A 24,019-nucleotide genomic window follows, 5' to 3' on the forward strand; every position below is an offset into this window, starting at 1 on the left:
AGCAACCAACGGTGAAAACCTTAGACGAAAAAAAGCAGAATACCTCGCTTGATTGAGTTGGGCGCAAATGGTTCTTGACGATCCACATTGAGTTTGCGTTCCCTCACGCATTTTTGCTCGTATATGCGCGCAATAGATGAATTGAACGGTCACTTTCAAATGATTTTGGACAAATGCATGGTACGATCATCTGCATGTCTATGGTCCTACAGCCCAAGTTTGACAGTACAGGATGTAATTCGCTGCACCGGACTCACTACCAGAACGTGTTGGTGGCCAGCTGGTTGGGGTCACCTGAGAAATTCCAGGGGGGGGGGGGTTGTAAAAATGCAGGGAGGGTGTACAACCCCCCTGGGGGGGGGGGTAGGGAAATCCCTGGTCCTACGGTGTCCCGTTCAGGGCAGTTCGGTTGAGTCCGTGTGTGGTGTGTGATTTTGGTTGTGAGGGTGAAAACAGAAAACAAGAACATGGCGTTCATGATGAGGACCGGACAGTTATCGTGCCGGAAGCCGTACCGTGCCGTACCGGACAGTTATCAGTTATCGTGCTTGGAAGAGAAAGAAAAGGACGAACAAAAGCGGTGCAGACCACAAATTCACAACAGTAAAGCCACCAACATTAGGCGCGGATCTAGGGGGGGGGGGGTCCAGGGGTCCGGACCCCCTCAATTCCAGACTTAAACATAGGTTCAATGGACCAATCCCAGCATGCACCTGGCACTTGTCCATAGCGGACCCCCCCCCCCCCCCTTCGGAAATATCCTAGATCCGCCCCTGACGAACATGGTGTCTGTAAAACAGCACATAAGCTCGTGGAGGGACCCAGGACTGGATTGGATTGTATTGGAAATGAAAGAAAAATATGGACATGTTAGTCTCGATCCAGTCAGAACTGGCTACTCCAAAACGCGTTTGTGGGTGGAACGATAGAACCAGAAAGAAGAGAAAGAGAAAAGAGAGAGAGGATTCTCGTCCTCACAAAAGGTGTTGTCCAGTCGCGTCAAGGCGACACCACCTAGATACAGAAAGCCTGTATAATGCCTCCTCTCACTCCTTCTCACGGAGACGTATAAACTCCGCCAATCGCGGCAGCCAGCCAAGATGTCGGCGATTTCGGAACACAGGTTTTCTGTGGTTACCATGCAGTGGCTATACCCATGCGGTTCGTCTCCATACGGTCGCCGAAAGCACGGCCGTGATTGGCGGACTTTTAATAGCTACGTCACGTCGTTTGAGCCACCAGGCTCTGTTTCTAGGTGGTGTTGGCGTTCCGAAGCATGGGGCACATCCTGTGGCATAGCCACAAGACATTCTGTAGCAGACGACAGGGTCTTCGGCTATGTGCCCAATATGCCACCACCCGATGCTCCGGCGCAGTTTGAATGCTCAACATAAAATGTGGCGAAACTTCTGCCTCGTGTGAAGTTTCCCGCTTTTTCTTCTGTTAGAATATTCTCACACATCCGGCCAGTTAAGGGAGTGCGTTTTTCTAAGTCAACATACTCCTAGTGATCGTCAGCCGTAGGCAAAGCCGAGGACAGCGTTGTGATCGTTCTCAGAAGGCGTGGCGGTCAGGTAAGGGTCAAACCTGAGTCACACGCAACCCGGTGCAAAAAGCCTCGCCAGCGAGCTATAGGCCTACTGTTGTTGAGGCAGTTCGTTACACATGGGGATCAGCAACACTTAGCATCAGGCTTCGCGAAGTACGTATATGTCCAGCAGGACGTTGCTGATGTGACATTCGCGCCACATCATCAGCTGCGCCACGACCAGGTATGCCGCAGTGCCCTGTATTCACTGGGAAACTACATCGTGCTCAGCATCCACAGTGTCTCGACACAATTTCAGGATGTCGCTGATTACAGAGGGCTATCCAGTTGTAAGTTGCCGAGGATGTGGGTGACTCTAGGGCACATTTGGAATCGCTATAGTAGATTACCCACTTGGTCAGCGACCGGGTCAACACAATATATTCCACAGCGAAGTGCACTGCATGCACCTCGCTGTGGTCGACGGTGTTGGGCGTACTGCAAAAGTGGTTAATTTAGCCGCCTTGAGGGGCACTAAAGTAAAAAAGCTTGCCTTTATTTGTTCATTACGTGTTTGCTTATTTATTATTGACACGTACCGTACAGTTCGACAAGGTGGCACTGTGTAAGGGAGAGGGAGCATACATAGGACAATACAAAGCTGTCACGCTTGAGCAACTTCAAGAATAAAAAAGGACACAAATTACGATCTCAAGCACCAATAAACCATGCTATAAAAGAAAATCGCATTAAGCATTTGCAAATGCATTGCCGTAGTCGGCCACTTTCAGACGGGCAAAGTAACGACTATATCGCGGGCTGAGGGATCATGCGTCCTGGGCCGACTTCACAGGGAACTGTGCCCACATTTGTCTTAAAGCCGTCTGAGGAAAAACCACTAAAAACACCCAGACAGCACAGCCGGCGCCCGAATTCGAACCTGGATCACCTCCCAGTGACAAGAGAGGACAAGATCGCGTGGATTGTTCCATGCACACACTTAAAAATGAACTTCACCGCATAGCACGCTACTAGCCAACCATCACCTCGGACGATACCGTTATCTGCCTTGATTTGTTGAAAACGGGAGGCGTACGCCTTTTTTGTGACAATTATGAACAGCATAAGTGTCACAGAAAAGGCGTACGCCTCCCGTTTTAAACAAATCCCGGCAGATAACGATATCATTTGAGATTATGGTTGGTTAACAGCGTGCTGTGCGGTGAAGTTCATTTTTAAGAGTGCAGGTGTCGTTTTGAGAGAATACGAATTTAAAAAAATAGACGTTCGAAAATGGTTAGGTTTAATTTGAACCATAAGGTCTAGCGGATCAGAAATAAAATGGGATGGTAATAGATTATTGCTACGGGGAATGCCGGGAATAACAAACCTTGCAGTTTGGTTTTGTATCCCTCTAATTTCTGAGTTAGACCAATCTCAGAAGCATCCTACAGTGCACTGGAACGTTTAAATATTGGTCGGACATATGTCTGAAAAAAACGGTCGGTGTTCAAACCACCGCACACACCAACCATTGTCCCAAATGACATCGTTCTCTTCTCCGAGGGTACGCCTCTTTGTGACACTTATACAGTTATGTTAATTGCCACTATGGTATTATTATGATAACGCTATATCACCCTGGAAATGAGAGTGAAGCACACACCTTTCCGTGATTATTAGAACAAACGCAGCGTGTCACAAAGAGGTCTCTGGTGTCAACACAGAGAGGCGATATATCACGCGTTGAAGAGATATTTGGTTGGTTAGTTGCGGCGTTGTACTGCCGAAGGGAATCGTGCGTCCTGGGTAGACATCATTTGGAAGTGCGCCGACATTTGCCCCACACTCTTAAAAATGAACTTCACCGTATATAGCACGCTCCTAGCCAACCATATCATCTCGAATGATATCGTTATCTGCCCTGGGGGCTTAATCGCTTCATCGTCGTTACGGTCGTTACAAGCTAACGAGTGGCGGGAAATTAAAAAAGGTGGGCACGTAACACATTGCGCGTGACGTGTACCACGGCCTTCACGTATCGCGCGAAGAGCGCCGTACACGTGTTTTATCACGTGGCCACCTTTTTAAATTTCCCGCCCGCCTTTTTGAATTTCCCGCCACTCGTTAGCTTGTAACGACCGTAACGACGATGAAGCGATTAAGCCCCCTGATTTGTTGAAAACGGGAGGCATACACCTTTTTTGTGACACTTGTGATGTTCATAATTGTCACAAAAAAGACAAGACGTATGCCTCCTGTTTTCAACAAATCAGGGCAGATAACGATATCATTCGAGATGTTGGTTGGTTAGGAGCGTGCTATGCGGTGACGTTCATTTTTAAAGGTACTGTAAAGCAGCAGAGGTCAAATTTAATTTAGTGTGGCTATTCGATAGTCCAAGCCATCAGTATGAAAACGGCGCAAATTTCATTCCAATAGGCGGTGCAGTTAATTAGAAAATTAAAATTAAAGATTACGGGCAACACTGTAATTATATTCTGAAGGGATCCGTACTCCCTGCCGAGTACGGCGGCAACCACATTGCATGCGTATAACACTGGGCCCGACCAAACAATCCACCACAGAATCCGGCCCTGCAATCCACACAACGAGCCACATCTGCGGATAAACAAACTTCGTGTTATGTCTGTCCCTTCGTGTTCCCGTGTTCCCTAGTCTCGGGGTTTTACAAATATTGAACAGTTGAAATGTGGAAGTCGTTAAAACGGCCAGACAGTGTCGGGATTTGTTTGTGCACTGTGTGTGTCATCCTCAGAACCGTTGCTTTCCGTTATGTCAATCATTCTGTGATTTCTCGCCACTTGGTTCAGGTGGCGCTTCCGTCGAACAGCGCTGCGTTTCTTTTTCGTTTTATTTCGCAAAAAACACACTAAACGGGGGTTTCTGCACTCCAACGGAAATATGATACGAAATAATATAGCCACCAAAAGAACAAAATCGTGACAAAATAATGCTGCATACGTAATACATATTGAACAGTGTTGCCCGCTGCAAAGGGGGTTGTTCGACACCAGGCGTCGCGCCGCTGTACTACGCCGGATTTTTCATGACAAATTAGAAACATTTATAGAGCGCTGTCGGTCGTATGGTTCCGCATATGGGATTTACAGGCAACAAAGCCTCAAGACACGTCGCCAACATATCTTGCTTCTCTACTGCTTTACAGTACCTTTAAGAGTGTGTGCTCATGCACCCTCTACGCTACGAGTCTCCACCCTTCGTCCTCTATCCTCCATCCGTCTTCCGTTTTTTTTAGGCTATAGTCGTGACGACGCCCACTTCTGTGTGGCCAACAACGGTAAGCCGGTCCTGCCATTACCCCCCCCTCATCCCCCTCCCCCACGCAGAGCTTCACCGCATAACGCACTCAGGTCTTCTTAATGTCGAAACACTTTCGCTCTAACACTTTCCTCGTACGCAAAGTGTTACGAAGTTGGCGAATCATTCTGAATGCTGAGTGTACTCGGAAGCCGCAATCTTGAAACAGAACTTCACCACATAGCACGCTGGTGGCTAGCCATATTGCACAGGCTGATACTGTTATCATCCCTAATTTGTGGAAAGTGGGGACGTACGCGTTTTTGTGACAAATAACAAAAAAATGCATTAGGTGTCGCAAAAAGATGTACCCCTTCAGATCCATGTCATTCGTGATAATGGTTGGCTATAGGAGCATTCTATGTATGGTGGAGTTCAATCAATCAATCAATCACATTTATTTTCACCCATACAATATTCTATATTTTATATATAATTCTATATTTTAACGGCGCGCCATATGTAATACCCATATACAATTTGTATAATATATAAAAGGAACGAGAGTGGACTTCGATTCTTAACTCGCGATCAGCCAGGTTCCGTTGTTCCTCCCAACATGAAGAACGCGCTGGTCCGACGACATGGAGTAGGCACATTAGTGGGCAAATGTTAGTGTCTTGGAGGGCGACGATCGAAGGCAACGTTTACCTTCGCGCTCAATCGATATCGACGAGCTGCGTTCGTTAATGGTCCTGAGGGGACCCTCAAAATCCAGCGTGGCGCGGACACCGAAACTTGCGCCCATCAAAAAATGGCCGTTTAATCATGTTGCCCCGATCTGCTTTCTTTGTTTGGAGACGATAAGCGGCGTACAAACATGTCCTCCCAGAATGCATGCATGGTCGTTAAGCTACCATCAGTGGAGAGACGCAGTACGTGTAGATACACATTCGAAAGTATTGACCTGGCTGTCCTTTAAAGGCAGCGTCCCTTCCTTTGAGCACGTCGGCGACAACACCGGCTACTTGGTTTGGCGTTTAGCTGGGACACCACTTTGGGCGCTACTATACACGGGCGCTTTCAACTGCCATTGAGCCAATACGTTTGACCCCAACAATAGTTAGGTATAGTGCTACGCGGCAGCGCCAAATGGAATCGACATTGCAATGCATGGTAGTTGACCTCAATCGAGACCAGCAATCCCAGTTAAATCTGTCAACTTTTATTTTCATTCCGTGTTAGCGCCGCGAAGCAACTGTGGCTATAACCGGCGTACAGATGTGGACAGGTGGAGAGAGGACAGCAGGAAGGAGTGGGGGACAGGGGGGTTAGTATGCGTCCTGGGCCGACAATCTGTCAACTGGCAAGATGGTGGCGACAACTGAGATTAACTGCTTCTGGATTCACCTGTATAAAAGCTGATCCCATGTCATCATCACTTCCCCTTCATTTATTGTTGTTGTTGTTGTTGTATAAAAGCAGAGGCCAACGACGCACGGAAGGAGACGTTTAAGCATAGGGAACTGCATATCAGTTGAAGGGCCTTCGGAAGGCTCAGTTGCCATTGATCTCAACGATAGTTGAAAGTGTCCGTGTAACAGAGGTACTAATCCCTTAGCCTTATGAGAGACGGACACCAGAACTTCACCTCATAACACGGATAACACCACATAAAACGAATTTTCGGCTGCCAAATTTTCGTACAATCTTGCGAAACACCCCGTGATTTTGGCTGGAATAGTGTGCTGTGGCGATAGGCTTCCGATGCAGAAAAATGCTACCTTTGCTCGGCTAACGTACGAGTAAAATTAACAAAAATTAGATTAATTAATGCGTGACACGAATGCAAACGGCCTCCATTTGTCGCAAAAGTCTGTATGAGATGTATATTCCAAGTAATTTCCTAATTTTCTGAGGTATAAACCAATTTTAGGAATTTAATGACATCCGGTCGTGGAACGCGCTGTATATATTATTGGTCTTCCATTCGTAGCTCACCTATTTAATTTTACGAAGAAATACATATCGACTGTGCGAGTGACACGAGCAGAGATGTCTCTCAGCAAAGGGGTGAGGGTGATATGTCTAATAGAATGAAAAGAAAGATAAATGGAAATGGCAGCCAGGCTAGTGCGGGCTTGCTATTCCAAAAAAGAAAGAAACCAAAAATAAACAAAAAGAACGGAAAAGAAAGGAAAAAATAAAGAAAGAACAGTTAGTGCAGCACAGACACGACATGGTACAGGAAAGCCCAGTCAGAGGGCAGACGCAAGGCCCAAGTCTTTCAGGAAGTGGAGCAGGGCTGCGGTGACGGCCTGGGTAGGCCGAGGAACGGGACCAAGGAGGGTGGCCATGGACATTGTTTTGCACCCAAGCTGCAGTAGACGGTGATGGAGGGCTTGACACTGGGGAAGATGCTGCCTGGCAGTGCAGAAGATAATGAGGAAAGTCGCTCAGCAGGAGGCTGTGACAACAAGTCCACGCGAGCTGTGCTCTTGGCAAAACAGACTTCTAAGCTATTCATTATATTAAAAAGAAAGACAGGAAAAGGGTGCTGACGCCAGGGTTCAAACTTGTGTCTTCTGATTTCCGGTCAGCTACACATCTGACCGGAAATCAGAAGGCCCGGGTTCGGCTTGCCTCGGCTAATTCCCGTTGTTTAAGCTATCCGATCCGCAGGTTGTGCATCGTGCTTGACCGTATTCGCGTGTCTCTGCCGAAGTTCGAGATTGAGTGGTCAGGAAAGACCTTTTTCCCCCGTTGTCTTTTCCTACTTTAATTATGACATAAAAAGTGACAAAAGTACATGCAACGCAAAACCATGAAGCAAGGTAAGTGTTATTTCTTCTAAGGTGGAAAGCGTTTGTTAACAGTTCAGAAAGGGGAGCGTAGAGTGTGCGCGGAAATGGCAACGTAGCATATATTACACAGCCGAGCATACCTCCTCGTAAAGCCACAATGTCGAAAACGGACGGAATCATCTCAAAAGAAACAGAAATAGGAACCGGTATCAAAAATAGCAAACTGCTACAGGAACGGAAACAGGCACAGAAAGTCAAGTTTCTTACGGAAACGATATTGTTTTCGCAAACCAACCTGCCTGTTTGTGATGACAATTCAATGACTGCGTAAGCGCCACAAGGTGTGGCGGTATAGTACTGGTGACGAGGCCCGGCTTGCGTTACTACTGTAGTCAGGATTAGATGAGATGACAAGCATCACAAAAAGGCATACGCCCCCCCCCCCCCTCCCGTTTCTAACAAACCAGGGACGACAGCAACAACAACAATAACTGAAGAAGTGATGATGACATGGGATGTTTCCCCGTGGTAGCCACAGGACACTACCCCACTTCACAGTCGTTAGTATGAGAGGATGAATTATGGTGAGATTGAAGCGACGACAGGTCGGAGTTCTGTTTAGAGCTCTTCGAGGAGTCCAGTGGCTTGCATGAAAGCAAACAGGGAGCGAAGAGCCCGGCACTGATGCGCAGGGAGCTCCATGGGCCAAGTACTTTGGACAGGCTGAATGGTCAATGGTCGAGGAGTTCAAGTTGGCGTCGAAGTTCCCGGCGTTCACACGTGTACCGCTAACAGTCCAAACCAAACCAGGGAAGCGAACGATGTTATTCGGGATAATGGTTTGCTATATAGGAGCGTGTTGTGCGGTGAAGTTCTCCTTTAGGATTGTACCACAAAGCGCTCGCGCCAGGAGAATCAATTAATCGATGACTCATCGAGTGTGGCTGATTAGCGACGTATCCGGCGCATAATTACGCCATTCGTTTGTTTGAAGGGAAATGGAAACAAAAATGGGCACGGACACATATAGGAGATGGACGAAAAATGTATGTGAGTGATGTAACAGGCTCGCGATAGATATGCGCAAAAAATAGCACAAAGGGGTGGACGCTGTCTTCGATTAATCGGCTGAGTGACGACAATGAGGACGTCAGAAAGCGAATAAAGCAGCCGTGCTGTAGTGCATCGTGCTCGCTTCATGAATAATGGGGAAGTTCTTTTTGGTGACGACGTACATACAAGCCACAAGTGCCCGCGAAAGCGACTGTGTCCTCAATAGGAACATAATGCAAGGTTTCACCGCGAAGGTTTCGCGCGCAGGAACAAGTGGCATTGTGCTTCTCCTAACCTACGTTATACATTTCCCATTGGTCATACTTAAAAGGTTATTTATGATCTAATTAATTATATTGTGTCGAGTTTCTCTTCCTAGTATGTTAACCACATAATTAACCCTGTAGCAGGGCTATACGGAAGGATGAACCAGAAGTGGGAAAATTACTTTTATTTTGTAATACATCGCCATTACACTTCTGGAAAGTAATTCATTACAATTACTCATTACTTTTTCGTGCTTACTAATGCATTACTAATGCGATTACTTTCATCAAGTAATGACATTCACGTTACTTAGTCATTTACATTTACCCAGACGTCTGAAACACAGTCCTCCGTGGTGCTTGCAGTGCGTATTGTAAAGAAATCGGTGGAAAAGAAAGACTTTTACTTCGTTGCTGATGCTCGTAATTAGAGCTTCTGCAAAAGCAATACGTATGAACGATTTCGTCGACGGATGAGAGCAGTATGCATAATCAAGTGATGAATCACGGATAAGATTAGCTGCGTCGTACACTCTAAGAAAAAAAAGGAGTACTTTTACTCCTTTTGGGGACTAAATGCGTTGCCACAAAAAAATAGTCCCTTTCGAGAGTAAATGCACGGGAGTAAATGAATGTCACAAAGTGGAGACTGCATTTCACGCGCTGTTGTAAGACTCCCAAGTACATAATTCGTGTGCATGCATGAAAATACCTTGAAGCAAACCGTCAACCGTGATATATCGAGTGATACATATGAAATCTTGCGCCATACATATGGCACAATTTGCGAAGAAAGATGCTCTAACTGTATCTTACTTTGTGTGGCTGGAAAATTGCTACGTTGTCTGAGTTATACAGCCTTATGTCGTTCAAATTGACCAAGGGCACATATTTACGTAGACTGTTGCATTCGGGACACCATTCGCGAAGTTTAATGACAATTTGCAGTCCTGGGGAGTAAATGTCGAGACTAAATGTCGGGTTAGGGGACTAAAATGGGGAGTAATTGGGGCAGACTAGGGGAGTAGAAGCTGCAATTACTCCCCGTTTTATTCCTTTTTTTTTCTTAGAGTGTAGAAGGAGTTTGTGCTCAAAGACAACACCTGGGCCCAGTCCTCCTTCTTGGTGACATGTTTGTTTGTTTATTTGTTTAGAAGGTTGAAAGGAGAGGTCAGCCTCGGCTTGCTACTCCTGTTCAGTGACAAAGGTGGGCCTGAAAAAACCTGCCTCGTGATTTTCGTTGCCCGTACCAGGAACAATTGGCAACACTATCGGCATTAGACAACGCGACCCCGACAGCGCCCTCGGACATACCCACCATCACGATCAGGATCGCCATCGCCACTCCGATGATCATCGTCATCACTCATATTAGACCCCCTAGCTATGGGGTACACTCTTAGAGAAAAAAAAAAGGTGGAGCAGTTACACTTTTAGGAGGCAATAGTTGTCGCATATGTTGTGCCTAAAAGGATGCAAAGTTGTACCTGCTATCTACCTACGAATGATAGGGTTACCGCTTCTGATTCGGTGAGCGGGGGTGGCGTACACCTTCTTGTAGCAATTTGGATATATGATAATTGCTTTTACCCCGTTTTACACCCTTTATCAGACGCTATGTTGACTTAGGTGGTAACTTATAGAAGTTACCACCTTTTCACACCCTTTTTCATTAGAGTGTAGCGTTCCACTTCTAGAGTGGAAAACCTCCCCACCTCATCGTCAAAATAGAATTGGTTTTGCTTAGATAATGCGTGAACTTTCAACCTAAGTAATGCCGGTAATGCCATTACGCATTACTCGGACAAAATGTAATGCCATTACGTTTCTGCTCCACAAAATGTAATACATTAGGAGGACTCATCACCACGATGTAATTCCAGAGAGGGGAAGTATTACAAAGTAAGCATTGCAATATAAAGCATTACGAAGTAATGCTTCACCTCTCTGGAATAGCGGAAGCAGAACTAGGAGTACACCAATCACGGGCCGTGTACCTTTTTGCGACAATTGACATAATCGCGTAAGTTGAGACTGAATGGAAGAAATATCTTCCTCTACTAAAGTTCTCGTATCGAAGAGAAAGAAAAAGGAGAAAGAAACGGAAACGAAGGTCTCCGTCGAGTGGAGAGTCACCCTGGGCAACGGAGGGACACAAGACTGTCACGCCAACATGGATCCGGGCCGTGGCCCAGGCAGACTTCGTTTCGTGTGACATCGAAAAGTACACGCTATATCGTCCAAGACAAAGGCCCAGGACGATCGAACCGAGTAACGATGCTGCTGTTTCATAGACATGGTGCTCACCAACGGGTATCATGGGGGACAGACATTGTAAAAAGACCCCAGCTACGCCCCAGGAAAGCAACCCAAGCAGCACACCAATGTTGCAACCTGGCCCCATGTTGGACTAATATTGGGAACCGTTGTTGTTGGGGGGGGGGGGGGGTATGTTTATTCAAAACAGAAAGGGAGGAAAGGTTAGTCAGGCGTAGGCAGACTTGCTATTCCTTTAAAAGAAAAAAAAAGAAAAACTGACATATATTGACCGATATTAGCCAGCCTGTTTTGCCAGTGCCCTGCCGGTGTATATATTGTATTGGTCCTATACTGGCAGCCTAATTATCCCAGCCTGGTGTTTTCATCGTTAGAAGCAGTTCTGCCAGGCTTCGGTGAATTTATTAATATATATCGTGTTACACGTGCTAGTTGGTAATACGTTCCCAAAACAACACAGTGACGTCCAGCTGGCGTCCTACGGATATACGCGCTAAATTCAATGTTAGACTCGAAACATCACATCAATGGGATTATGGGCCAAAAGCTCACTCATTTCCTTTCTAAGACAAAACAGATACTAGCTTGTCGTACGAGCTACCGCAAATTCGAGAGTCCTGCTCGCCTCTGAGTCAAGATGAACTGTGAGGTGTCTAAGTTTAAAGGGGCTATGCGATTTTAACTTGTTGGCTGTGACACCTTTTGTACAGCTGAATCCGATAGGTCCCCATCTTCACCACATATAGCACGCTCCTAACCAACCATCATCCCGAATGACAACGTTCTCGCCCCTGATTTGTTGATAACGGGAGGTGGAGCCTGTTATGTATCATTATGTACGACATAATTGATACAGAATAGACTCCCTCCGAATGTGGTGAAGTTCATTTTTAAGAGGGTAGAGCAGAACGTTCTGTGTACCTCCGCGTTGGCGTCGGATTGGTGCTACAATTCTTCAAATGACGTAACATTGGATAGAGGTGTCTGGATGGCGGTACGTCTACTCGCCCGTATCCGAAAAAAAAAGAGCGTTTTTTTTTTTATTAACGCTGCACACGTTATGAAGGAGAAGTATTGAACAATAAATTGTAAATTAGTTGTGTCTACCTGAGCAATAAACAACATCCTGACCAGAATTACGAAGCGTAGAAGAACAATATTACACAATCTATTACACCCGTAATTAAATACCTGCAGATAGGAGTTCTTTCTTACCTTAATTTGATTACATACACTTTGAACATGAAGTGACGTATTGCTTGGAGTATTAACTCACTATCAAGATGTTTTGATAGTCTGTGTTTCTTACTGCTTTTGGTTTGATACATTCAGTAGATCCATAAAAAATATTTTTTTATTTTTCCCTCTTCCAGTTATTCAGCAACGACCATTATTCCCAATACATTGCCAATATTGGAAGAGCCTTGGGAATATTGGGCCAATACGCCCAGTTTTTTGGTAAAATGTTGGGCATACTGGGCCATTATGCACAAAGAAACAGCTAATATTAGCTAAATCTTGAGAATACAGCACTAATATTTGACCAGTCTTGCTGACGTCTAGCCGATATTGGGCCAAGATTCTGTGATGCTTGGGAATGGCCGTATAAGCGCACTTCTGACTGTCCACGCGGACAGCATTTTTGTGCCGTCTTGACCGCAGACGATTCGTATATGCTAGAGCAGTGACGTAATACGTTTCTCTGTTCGGTACATTTTACGTCAAAGGCGGGAGTTGGTTGCGTCACATCCTTTATTGTCGCCTCACCTCCTTCGCTCTAAAAACTCACTATGTCTCCTGTTTTCAACAAATCAGGAGACAGGACAATATCATTGGGAATGGTGGTTGGCCACTCTCTAAAAAAAAAAATGAACTTCGCCGCATAGCACGCACTGCGCCAACCACTGCCACGAATGATAGGGTTATTGCTTCTGATTCGAAGAGAGAGAGGGGCGTACGCCTTTTTGTGTCGATTTGAATATATTCTAAGTGACACAAAAAGGCATACGCCTCCCTCTCTCCTCGAATCAGAAGCGACAACCCTATCATTCGTGGCAATGGTTGGCGCAGAGTGTACTATGCAGTGAAGTTCTGTTTCCAGAGTGCAGGAGCGTGCTACGTCGTCAAGTCCTGCTTTTGGACGGCGAGCCCTTTCACCGTCACCACCACCACCACCATCTGCTTCTGGAGTGTGGGGCGTGAAGCGACAAGAAATACTCTTAAAAATGAACTTCACCTCATAGCACGCTCCTAGCCAACCATCATCTTTGATGATATCATTATCTGCCTTGATTTGTTGAAAGCGGGAGGCGTACGCCTTTTTTGTGACACTTATGCTGTTCATAATTGTCACAGAAAAGGCGTACGCCTCCCGTTTTCAACAAATCAGGGCAGATAACGATATCATTAAAGACGATGGTTGGCTAGGTGCGTGCTATGCGGTGAAGTTCATTTTTAAGAGTGAAGGGTATGGCGCAACGAACTACTTTGTGCCCACTGTGTTGCACAGAGGATAACGTTGTCACACTCGGTCTGTGAAAAGCGTTGGTGGTGGTGGTGGTGGGGGGGGGGGGGGGGGGGCTTTTGTGAAACTTAACATAACTGTGCATAACTGTCACATGAAGGCGCACGCCCCCAATTTCTCGTAAATCAGGGGACAGTAACGACGTCATCCCGGATTATGGTTGGCTAGGAGCGTGTTATGTGCTGGAGTTCTATTTTAAGGGCGTAGAGACGCTATCGGTATATAGGCGCACGTTTTGAGCGTTTGAATGCATTTGCGTTGTGCGCTTTCGCCGACTGAATAGTTACCACAGTGTGTACTCCCCTTTTCTATGTACTCCGGGGCAGGGGTGGTTCCTTTTCTGAGGGGGGTTCGGTCTATAGGACACGTCTGGTCTGCAATTTGCTGGGTTTGCAGTTACCTCTGGAATTTTGATAATGTGTTTTCTATGGAAAATGTGTGTTATGACTGGGTATTATTTTTATTAATATTATTATTATTATTATTATTATCATCATCATCATCACTGTCTGCGTCAGTTTCAAGTGTAAGCTGTGGGGATGGGAACTTGTCAATATGTCTCACAGCGTTTTTTTTTATCTCCGCATCCTTGAGATGAAAAATAAATTAATTGACAGCAGGCTGCATACATTGCTTGAGATCAATTGAAGCACCCGGTGACTACAGAAATTGAGGGGGATTTGGTCTGGATATCCGGACCACCACTCCCTATATATAGGTCTTACCTCGCTGCAAGGTAGCACAAGCCGGAAAGCGTAACAAGTCTCTTTCGAATTCGCGTGTACCTGTTTTTGTTTTGTGACAAAAACGTTACCCTACATTAAGAACAACAAAAATAATGTAACAATGTAAGACATAGATAAGACCATAAGGGGAGGACCTCAATATTTTCGGTTGCGAAAATTCACGTAAATTCGAAATTCAAGGAAAATCGAGGAGAATGCTCGATTCTTCTTAAGATGACATGCCGTGTTTAAAAACACGACATCACTATTTAGCCGCTCAAATTCACGGGTTTTCGATGTCTCTCCAAGTCGTTTTAGGGAACGAAAGTCCCATTTTCTTTTAGCAGCCGTTAGGCTTAGCAGGGCGGACACGACAGAGCGATGGCGTAAAACGTTACGAGGCTCTGAGTTTAGTTGTGTTACACACAAACACACACACAAAGAAGTGGTGAAATTTGAGCGGGTAACTGCAGCTATAGGCTTCATCAGAATCCTGCTGTCTTGTGCGACGTGGATAGTGGATGGGCTTCCAGTCAATCACTGAGACGCCTTTTCCTCTTTCCGCGACGTGGCCTTGGCTATTCTCGACCTCAGAGCATTCATCTTTGCCTTACCTATCAAGGGACACATTCCACTGCGTCGCAAGACATGGAGACAGCACCATGAACTACAGCGAAACAGACAGGACCTTCATGCCTATATACCGCACAGACTCAGGCACTTCTGGACCCGAAAGTCGTTTCGATGTTTTTGCTGTCGTTTCATGACGTTTACTGGTGTAATTTTACCTTACCATTGAGCAGGAGGCCACTTGAAGGCGTCATTAAAGGTGCTCTCATGCAGTAGCAATCTCAGAAGATTTTTTTCTGTTATTTTATTTGCATCTTTTTGTTGCAGAATTGGTCGGGTGACGAGTTCAATTTCTCCATATCATTTTATAATTTACTTATCTTATCAACTATCACAAAATCTATCTATTCGATAGCCTGAGCTGTTAGCCGAGGGCTCAGACTATCTAATTGTGACGAAAATTGTCACGGAAGAGTACTAGTACTCTTACGTGACAACTTGCGTTTCGTTCGTTTCGACAACTGCGCTCCGTTATTTTTTTTTTTCAAAATTAAAATTGGAAACTACGAGCAATACTGTGTCTAAGCCGCCACCAACTGTGCATTGCTCGTTCAGTGCGGCGGCAAAACCACGGCATGCGCATAACACTGGGTCTAAAACAAAGGAAGTCGGCTACGTAGTCATCATGAGCAGCAAGACAGTCGGGAACATACATCACCGTTGCACCAGAGCCCCGAGCAGTTTTACCTCAATTTTATGTGCAAATTAAAAAGCTTTAGCGCTTCCTGTCACACGCATACCTTGTTCTGCTGGGTTTACAAGCAGCAAGCTGTTAAACCATGCCGACAACATAGCCTTTACGGTGTCTTTCAACAAGGGATATGTTGGAACATTTCTTTTTTTTTTTTAGTCGTTTTGTACGAAACGTAAAGCCTGTCCAAGCAGACCTTCGGATTACGTGCCACTCGTTATATCTTCGTCCCATGCACCGGCATATTCTGAATTCTGGATTCATGTCACATCCGTCTGGAAGTACAACCGAAAAGACACCAACCGCTTGTTTCTTAGCAACAAAATTAATGGTAGGAAGCACGAAGGGATATCCCCCACCCCCCTCAATGAAGTACGACGCCATTTCTTTCTCCTCCATTACCTATAATTGAAAACACACACACACACAAATAAAGAAGAAGAAGAAGGAAACGGGTATGCTTGATTACACAAGTAAAGAAGAAGTGGTGCGGTGGTGCTGAGCTCGTCGTTGTCGGCCTCACAGAGGTGGAGGAAGATGCTGTGGCAATTCAGGCAATAGACATATAGCAGTCCCACATCTGACAAAGTGTAAAAAAAAAATGGTGCGAATAAACACAAATGTCGAATTTTGATTTTTAATCTTGTCAGGATAGATGATATATAAAGGATAGATGCTATATATATATAAAGGGCGTTCTTTTTTTTTTTTAGCTGACCCAAGTTATGAGAACAACATGAGACTAAGTACGAGTTGACCACAGTTGACCACACAGTCTTTCGTGTCATCTACACTTCACCCCGTCCTCGTTACCTTATATTTGTTTTTGCTTCATCTTTGTACTAAGTATATTGTTTTAGGAATAGCGAGCCGACCTTTGGTCAGGCTGACCTTTCCGAAATACACGTATATTCCCGGCCCTTTGTGCACTCGCGTATTACGGTCAGGCGGACATCCCCTCGAAGAGAGTATGTAAGTATCAGATGACTAATTATCCACTTAATGACCTCTTCAATGAAGGACTTTCTTGCAAACTGAGATAGCTAGCAGAAGGGGAGACAAGCCTCGTTGAAAGCGCTTTTGTTTTCATTTTTTCAAAATTTATCACTCTTTTTTAGACTCTGATGCAGCAGAAAATAAACGTCATGTATAACCGTCTTGAGGAGGTGTCTGCCTTTACTTTAGTCATTCCACACTCTAAAAGCAGATGGTGGAGGTGCATGGGCTCGCCGTTGTCGGGCTCGCATAGGTGGGCAACGTCACGACCAGACCTCTAAAGTAATTAATTACAAGTAATTGAATTACTGTAATTAATTACTTTCTTAGTAATTAATTACTTCCAGAATTGCATTAGGTTTTATGTAATTGTAACTGCGCAATTGAATTACTTTTACGAGTAACGCGTAACACATTTAGAATTACTTTCGGAATTACTTTGAACGCTATCTGGGAAGGCCCAAGGTTTAAAGTTTCGGCCAGTTCCACACCGTTTTTTTTAATACCTTTTTTGTCACGGTGATTACCAAAAGACTCGACTCAGATCGGTACATTTTTCTGTACAGATTTTTTTTACATTTGAATGTGGAAGGAGAAAAACTCTTGTGCCATGGGACAAGGGAAGGTACGAATTGTGGGTATCCACCCGCCCTTCAGACTTGTTAGAGTGCCTGAAAGAACTTCCTTGTGTGCTCGAGGTGTTCATGAAGTACAACGTTGGGCTGTCCAGCAGTGCACCAGTGGAGCGTCCCTGCGTGGACGCCACCTCCTCTTTATTAAACTTATATACCCCCCCCCCCCCCCCCCAGTGGAGCGTCTGTTTTCGGTTGGTGGTCTTGTTATGACAAGGAGACGTGGCAGCCTTACAGACAAGAACTTTGAGAATACCTTACCCTTGAAAGCCAATCGACGTTACAAGCTGCACTCATGATCTGCGCTTTGTTCACATACCTGAAGAAAGAAAGCCTTTTGACTGTGATGTTCAGTGTTACTTTAACATGGCAAGAGACTTGTCCTTGTGTAAGACTTCTCTAGCTTGGTTTTCTACCACAAGCACAACTACTACCATCTTTCATAACATGTGCAATAAATGTGTACATCAAATCTTGCAGTTTGCAGGTCGTTTGCACGTTGCTGTCAACTTTGTGAATGTAATTTAGTGTAATGCCATTACTTTTTTCAGTAATTGTAATCGTAATTGAATTACAATAGAAAATGAGTAACTGTAATTTAATTTCTGTTGTGAACATGTAATTGTAATCGTAATTCCATTACTTTGGAAAAGTAATTTTTACAGGTCTGGTCACGACTGACGCCCTGGGGGAATGTGCGCCCTGGGCCGACTTCTAAGGGATCTGCCGACATATGCCTGAAAGCGTCTGAGGAAACCAGGAAACACCCCAGACAGCACAGCCGGCACCGGGATTCCAACCCGGGTACCTCCCAGTCTCGACGTGACACGGCCAGCAAGCTAACCACTGAGCCTCCGCGAGCTGGTCTCTCTGCGGTGAAGCCCTGCTCTAAAAGCAGAGCTTCACCGCGTAGCACACTCCTAGCGAACCATCATCCCCAATGGTAACGTGCTCTCCCTTGATATGACGAAAACTGGGCGCGTACGCCACTTCTGTGGCAATCATTACAGTGTCGCCTGCAGTCGATCACGTCCGCACCACTCACATTGGCAACCATTCTCGGCCCTGGGTCTAACCAGACTGACCATCGTCAAGTTCTTGAGTATTTCAAGATTTTTCTGCGGGACACTGGTCTCCTGTCTACCCTATGATCTGCCTGCGTACCTGTGTGCTGTGTGTGTAGTATTTTTGTGTGCTGTGGTTTTGCCTACCGTTCTGATGTCATACTGACTCCACTGACTATCCCTGTTTAGCATCGTTCATCACCTCATCATCAGGACACATCACATCCTGCCCCATTGTGCCTTGGGGTAGTGGGCCGCACCTCAAGTGGCGAATTTCCCCTTTCATTGTCATTAACTTATTTGTTGTTGTTGTTGTGGCAATCATGAACTACATAATGCCGCAAATAAGCGGGGGGAGGGGGCAATGTATTAATCGGCTCGCCGTTATTGGCCACACGGAAATGGGCATCGTCACGATTATAGCCAAAGGCGGTGGTGGTGGTGGTGGAAGAGCTCACTGTTGTCGGCCTCACAGAGGTGACAGCCAAAAAATGGCGTACGCCCCCAGTTTTCAGCAAATCAGGAGAAAGAACGACGTCACTCGGAATCATGGTTGGCATTATAGGAGCCTGCTATGTGGTGAACTTAATTTTTAAGAGCGCAGCAACGGTGTAGCCATGGCGGAACCGACAGGAAACAACGGGAAAACGCTATACGATAGAGACGATTTGAGCCTTTAGACGGTAGCATCTGTCAATAAGGAGAACCCGACGGCATGTTATCGATAATAATTTCAAGAACCTCTCGCGGAGCGTCAGCTAGAAGAGCGAAATTTTAATATTAACACAGAAAAAAAAAGAAAGAAAAGAGAAACATCCTCTGAGATAATTCCAACGGTTCTCTCCTTAGGAACGCCATAGATTCGACGTGGCGTTCACAACAAACAAAGGATGTCAGTGGCGGTTATATGTAAGGCAGCCGTGGTCCTCTCTGATCGTAAGCGCATACGTAAAACAGCGGACTAGAAAGGAAAGCTTATAAGGGGTTCGAATGCAAACGTTACGCACACACGTTGAAACGTGGCGAGACGAGCCATCAATAACGCATCCTACGTTAAAAGGCAACCCTCACGAAAAATAACACCGTATCCAAATCAATTTTTCACCAACAATGTGACTCCTGGTGTATACATCTTTTATCAACCATTGGCGCGGGCATCGGCAGACGAAACAATCGATCGACTGGCGACCAGGTTAGTCTCGTGGACGGAAGAACCATTGCCCACTTCCATGATCCTGCATTACACGACGGGTCACATATGTAATCCTCCTGCGCGCATGTAAACCAGGATGAGCCACAACTCGGACGCTTGAAACATAAATCCCTATACTTCCAAATGGAGCACTCGAGCACTCGAACTTAGGCTCGCGATCAATACAGCTATTCCACACCATAACACCGGAGCAAAAAGGAAGACGGGCTCACATTAACTCTGCCTTAAGTCCGCAGAACATGGAGGGACTTCCTTTCTTGTAAAGGAGGAGCAGCCTTGTACTCCTTACGATAAAAAAGTGACTAAAAGTCGCTCGAAAATCACAGGACGATTACGGTTGCGTAACTGGAATTTCAGCGACAGCCCCGTCGGCATTGAGCCGTCATTTTAATCGTTCAATAGACCTCTCCCTGTTTGTAAAAAATTGACATCATAGTGTTCGACAGTGCCACCAATTTGGTAGAGTTGAATCACGCTCCAAGCTCCAAGTCGCGCCCGAAAGCCTTGAGGGGATTACGATGGTCCCTGAAAGGGACGCGACCTTCGGTCCCACTTTTCTTTCAATAGGAGACAGCGAACAAGTGCCAATTCGTGGATCCCAGCCCTATCCTTCCGATTTGTTTCGGATTCAGTCTGTCTACCAACGTCATGACGACGTTTCTCGGGTAGAGGTCTATTCTAGTCGAAGCAGTACATGGCAAGGCAGCGGCAGCGCTGCGAGATGATTCTTGAACCATAAGCGATCGTACATCGGGCAACTGTACCCAGGCGCGGATCTAGGGGGGGGGGGGTCCAGGGGTCCGGACCCCCCTCAATTCCAGACTTGAACGTAAAGTTCAGTGGACTAATCCCAGTACGCACGTGGCACTTGTCCATAGCGGACCCCCCCCCCCCCCGCCCCTCGGGAAAATCCTAGATCCGCCCATGACTGTACCCAAAATGGGTTCTCCTTAAATTTCCAAGTGAAGCCATTCGTGGGTCCTTCGGCTTTCGCTTGCCTCTCACGCCTCTTTGCCTCAACTTCGGCTGCACGTACTGCAGGGTGTTGCCACTGAATTCACCTTGCCTCTGCTTCGGCGGCACACTGCAGGGTCTTCGCGTCTACGTTGTTTCGCCTCAGATTCGGTGGCACGTCTGTTGGGATCTCGAGGTCGCACACTCTTGTTTGCGACCCCCGCTGCACGACGGGCTGGGTCTTCGCGAGCTCTGCGCTTCGGTTCGCGTTTTCGTGCTGGCCACAAAGTTTGTGCGTCATCAGGAACCGGTATCTCCATGGTGTCTGAATCATTAATAGTGTTTTGTTTTTTTTTCAAGCGCCATGCTAACATTGTCCCATACTCTAAAAACAGATGGTGGTGGTGAATGGTGAAAGGATGGTGAAAAGGATGGTGAAAGGCCGTTGTCAGCCTCACAGAGGTGGGCAACGTCACGACTGACGCCCTGGCGGAATGTGCGTCCTGGGCCGACTTCTAAGGGAACTGTGCTGACATATGTCTGAAAACTTCTGAGGAAAAACCCCAGACAGCACAGCCGGCACCGGGATTCGAACCTGGGTACCTCCCAGTCTAAAAACAGAGCTTCACCGCATAGCACGCTCCTAGCAAACCATCATCCCGAATGACAATATTATCTCCCTTGTGACTTGATGAAAACGGGGGGCGTACGTTATTTTTGTGGCAATTATGAACTGTATAATGCTACAAAAAAGCGTACGCCCCCGTTTTCAACCATTTTCAACAAATCAGGGGAAAGAACGAGGTCAGGAGGGATGATGGTTGGTTAGGAGCGTGCTATGTGGTAAAGTTCATTGTTAAGAATCGCGGAAAGGCCACTCTAGTGCACCTCCCATCTGCAGTGCACATCCGTCCCATCCGTAACGTTCATCCTGCCTATGCCTATAACTTTGAAAAATCGTCAACTCTCTTCTCCCCCTCTTTTTTTTTTTTTTTTTTTTTTGCTATAGTCGTGACGATGCCCACTTGAGTGCGGCCAACAACGGCAAGCTACTTCGACCTCCCCCCCCCCCTCTCATTTTCAAGAGTGCACATTACCGCCAGCGATGGGGTAGAGTATCGTCCCTGGCGATAAAACTCTCCAGTCATCACCATGAAATAAAGTTGTTGTTTGTTTTTTTGTCCTCATCGTCGTCGTCAGTAACACAAGCGCCATGTCAACATTGTCCTCGCCATCACCAATACTGTGTGCGTTGTTTCTTCTGCGGACGACGCTGACGACGCGATCTCGGGAGACGAGGCACTAACAGCTGTCGCTGTAAAAGTCAAAGGAACCCGACACTTTTGCATGAATTGTTGAATTGAACTTCATTCATCGCGTGCAACGCGGACCAAGGTGACGCTGTTTGCAATTCCAATATCGGCTGAGCAAGTGGAGTGAACCTCATGGTTTGGACGAAGGAAGCCCTCCATTTAAGGGTTCTGCTGTAACATTTCACGTCCCACTTCCAAATTTCCTTCGCGGTGTCCCAGAAATGCAGAGTCCCCGTTTGTCAAAGTGTGGTCTCGTCTGTCTCGTTTGACTGCCCTCCGCCATTTCTCTCTTCCACCTGCCGCAGTGTACTCCAGGTACACCCTCAGGGACCCCTAGAGCTTAGCGGCACCATTTAAGGGGCTGGCTCTTTCCGCCGTATTCTCGCTCCGCCCCCAGGAAACCCTAGAGCTTAGCGGAGCTCCTTCAGCGAACCACACTCTCCAAGTCTCTTCGTCAGCTGGACTCTCGCCCCTTCTCCCTATCGAAATTGCTTGGTCCCTGGCCTAATCCAGCCCAGCAACGCTCTGCGCTCAAAGCTCTTCTAACATTTCTGGACACCATCGGACTTCGATCGTTATTGTGAAGGGGCTCGTTATTTTATTCCCCACATTCCCACCAGCAATGGGGTAGAGTATCGCCTGTGGCGATGAACCTCCAAAGGCGAAATAAAGTTGTTGTTGTTGTTCCTTCAAGGGGCTTTCCCCTTTCCGCCGTATTCTTGCTTGCTCTGCCCCAGGTGAATCATAGAACGAAGAGCACAGCATGCCACTTCGAGCTGTCCTCTCTGCGATCCTCGAAGCACACTCCATGTTGCAGCACCTTCCCTTTCTGTTCCCTCGACTCAAGGGCAGCGCTGAACTACCGTCCAGTAGCCCTTGTTTGTCCTTAGTGGCCTTCAGAGACTACTGTGGTGACAGAATGGATGACAAAATGAAGCGATAAGACCGGCGGCATGGCCGAGCGGGGTAGGGCGTCCCACTCGTTCGTGGTAGCCAAGGTCGTGCTGAAGACTGGGAGGTGGTGGGTTCCTATCCTACCACCGGCTGTGCTGTCTGAGGTTTTCTCTGGGTTTTCCGAAGACATTTCGAGACGAACGTCGGCACAGTTCCCCCTGAAGTCGGCCCAGGACGCATACTAATCCCCCTGTCCCACACTCCTTCCTGCTGTGTGCCCTCCATCTGTACGCCGCTCATAGTCACAGTTGCTTCGCGGCGCTAACACACACACACACAAAACAGAAGAAACGGTAAGAGAGGGCTCCTCGAAGCGAACTTGGCTCTAGGGATCCCTGAAGACGGAACGAGAATGCGGCGGTCAACTCTTTACCTTAAAAGCAGGTATTGACTTCCCACCAGTCTTATTATCTGACAGCGAAGTGTGTGTGGGGGGGGGGGGGATATGTTTACTGAAAAAAACGAGGAAAGGTTAGTCAGGCAGAGATCGACTTGCTATTCCTTTCATAAAAAGAAAACGGAAAAAGGAAAGAAAACTAAAAGAAAGGAAGAAAACGAAAGAGAGAGAGAGAGAGAGAGAGAGAAAAGAAACACACACATACACACAGACAGATACCCAAAAGGGCCTTAGAGGCTGGTCGAGAGGCCGGTGGCACGGAGAAAGCTCAAGAGGGCTGTCGTGACTGCCCCGTGGTTGTGCAGGACCGGGCCGAGCAGGGTGGCCAAAGAGACGTTAGGGTAGCCAAGGTGTCGCAAGCGGCGTTGGAGGACGAGTCTTTGTGAGAGGTACCGGTTACAGGATAGGAGCCAGTGCTCGATGTCGGCTTCCACACGACAAGTTGCACAATTGGGAGAGTTCGTCTGGAGCATTTTATACAGGAGTGAGGCGAAGTGGCCTTGCTAGATAGTAAACGGTTATTAAATCACCTGCTATGTTTAAAAACTATTATGTGTCCACTATAAAGTTCAGTTGACAGTAACACCACGGTCTCTTGATAGCTTTCTGGTCATGCAGCTCCATCAAAAAGTTGGCCTAGGGACAACGGGAGCCGCGTGACGGCGCCGCGATCGGAACCCCGTATAGAAGCTTCCGCTCGGGCCAGTCATGAGAAC

At 46.6% G+C, this 24,019-nt stretch overlaps 1 protein-coding gene across 1 annotated transcript in view; it reads right to left on the reverse strand.

Annotated features, from left to right (window-relative positions):
* Window positions 1–24,019, reverse strand: part of LOC135388757 (myocyte-specific enhancer factor 2C-like) — a 155,055-nt gene that overhangs the window by 113,617 nt on the left and 17,419 nt on the right. The window lies entirely within an intron of this gene.

This window comes from Ornithodoros turicata, chromosome 3 (assembly GCF_037126465.1).
Source record: "Ornithodoros turicata isolate Travis chromosome 3, ASM3712646v1, whole genome shotgun sequence".
In the NCBI taxonomy this organism is placed as follows: Eukaryota; Metazoa; Arthropoda; class Arachnida; order Ixodida; family Argasidae; genus Ornithodoros; species Ornithodoros turicata.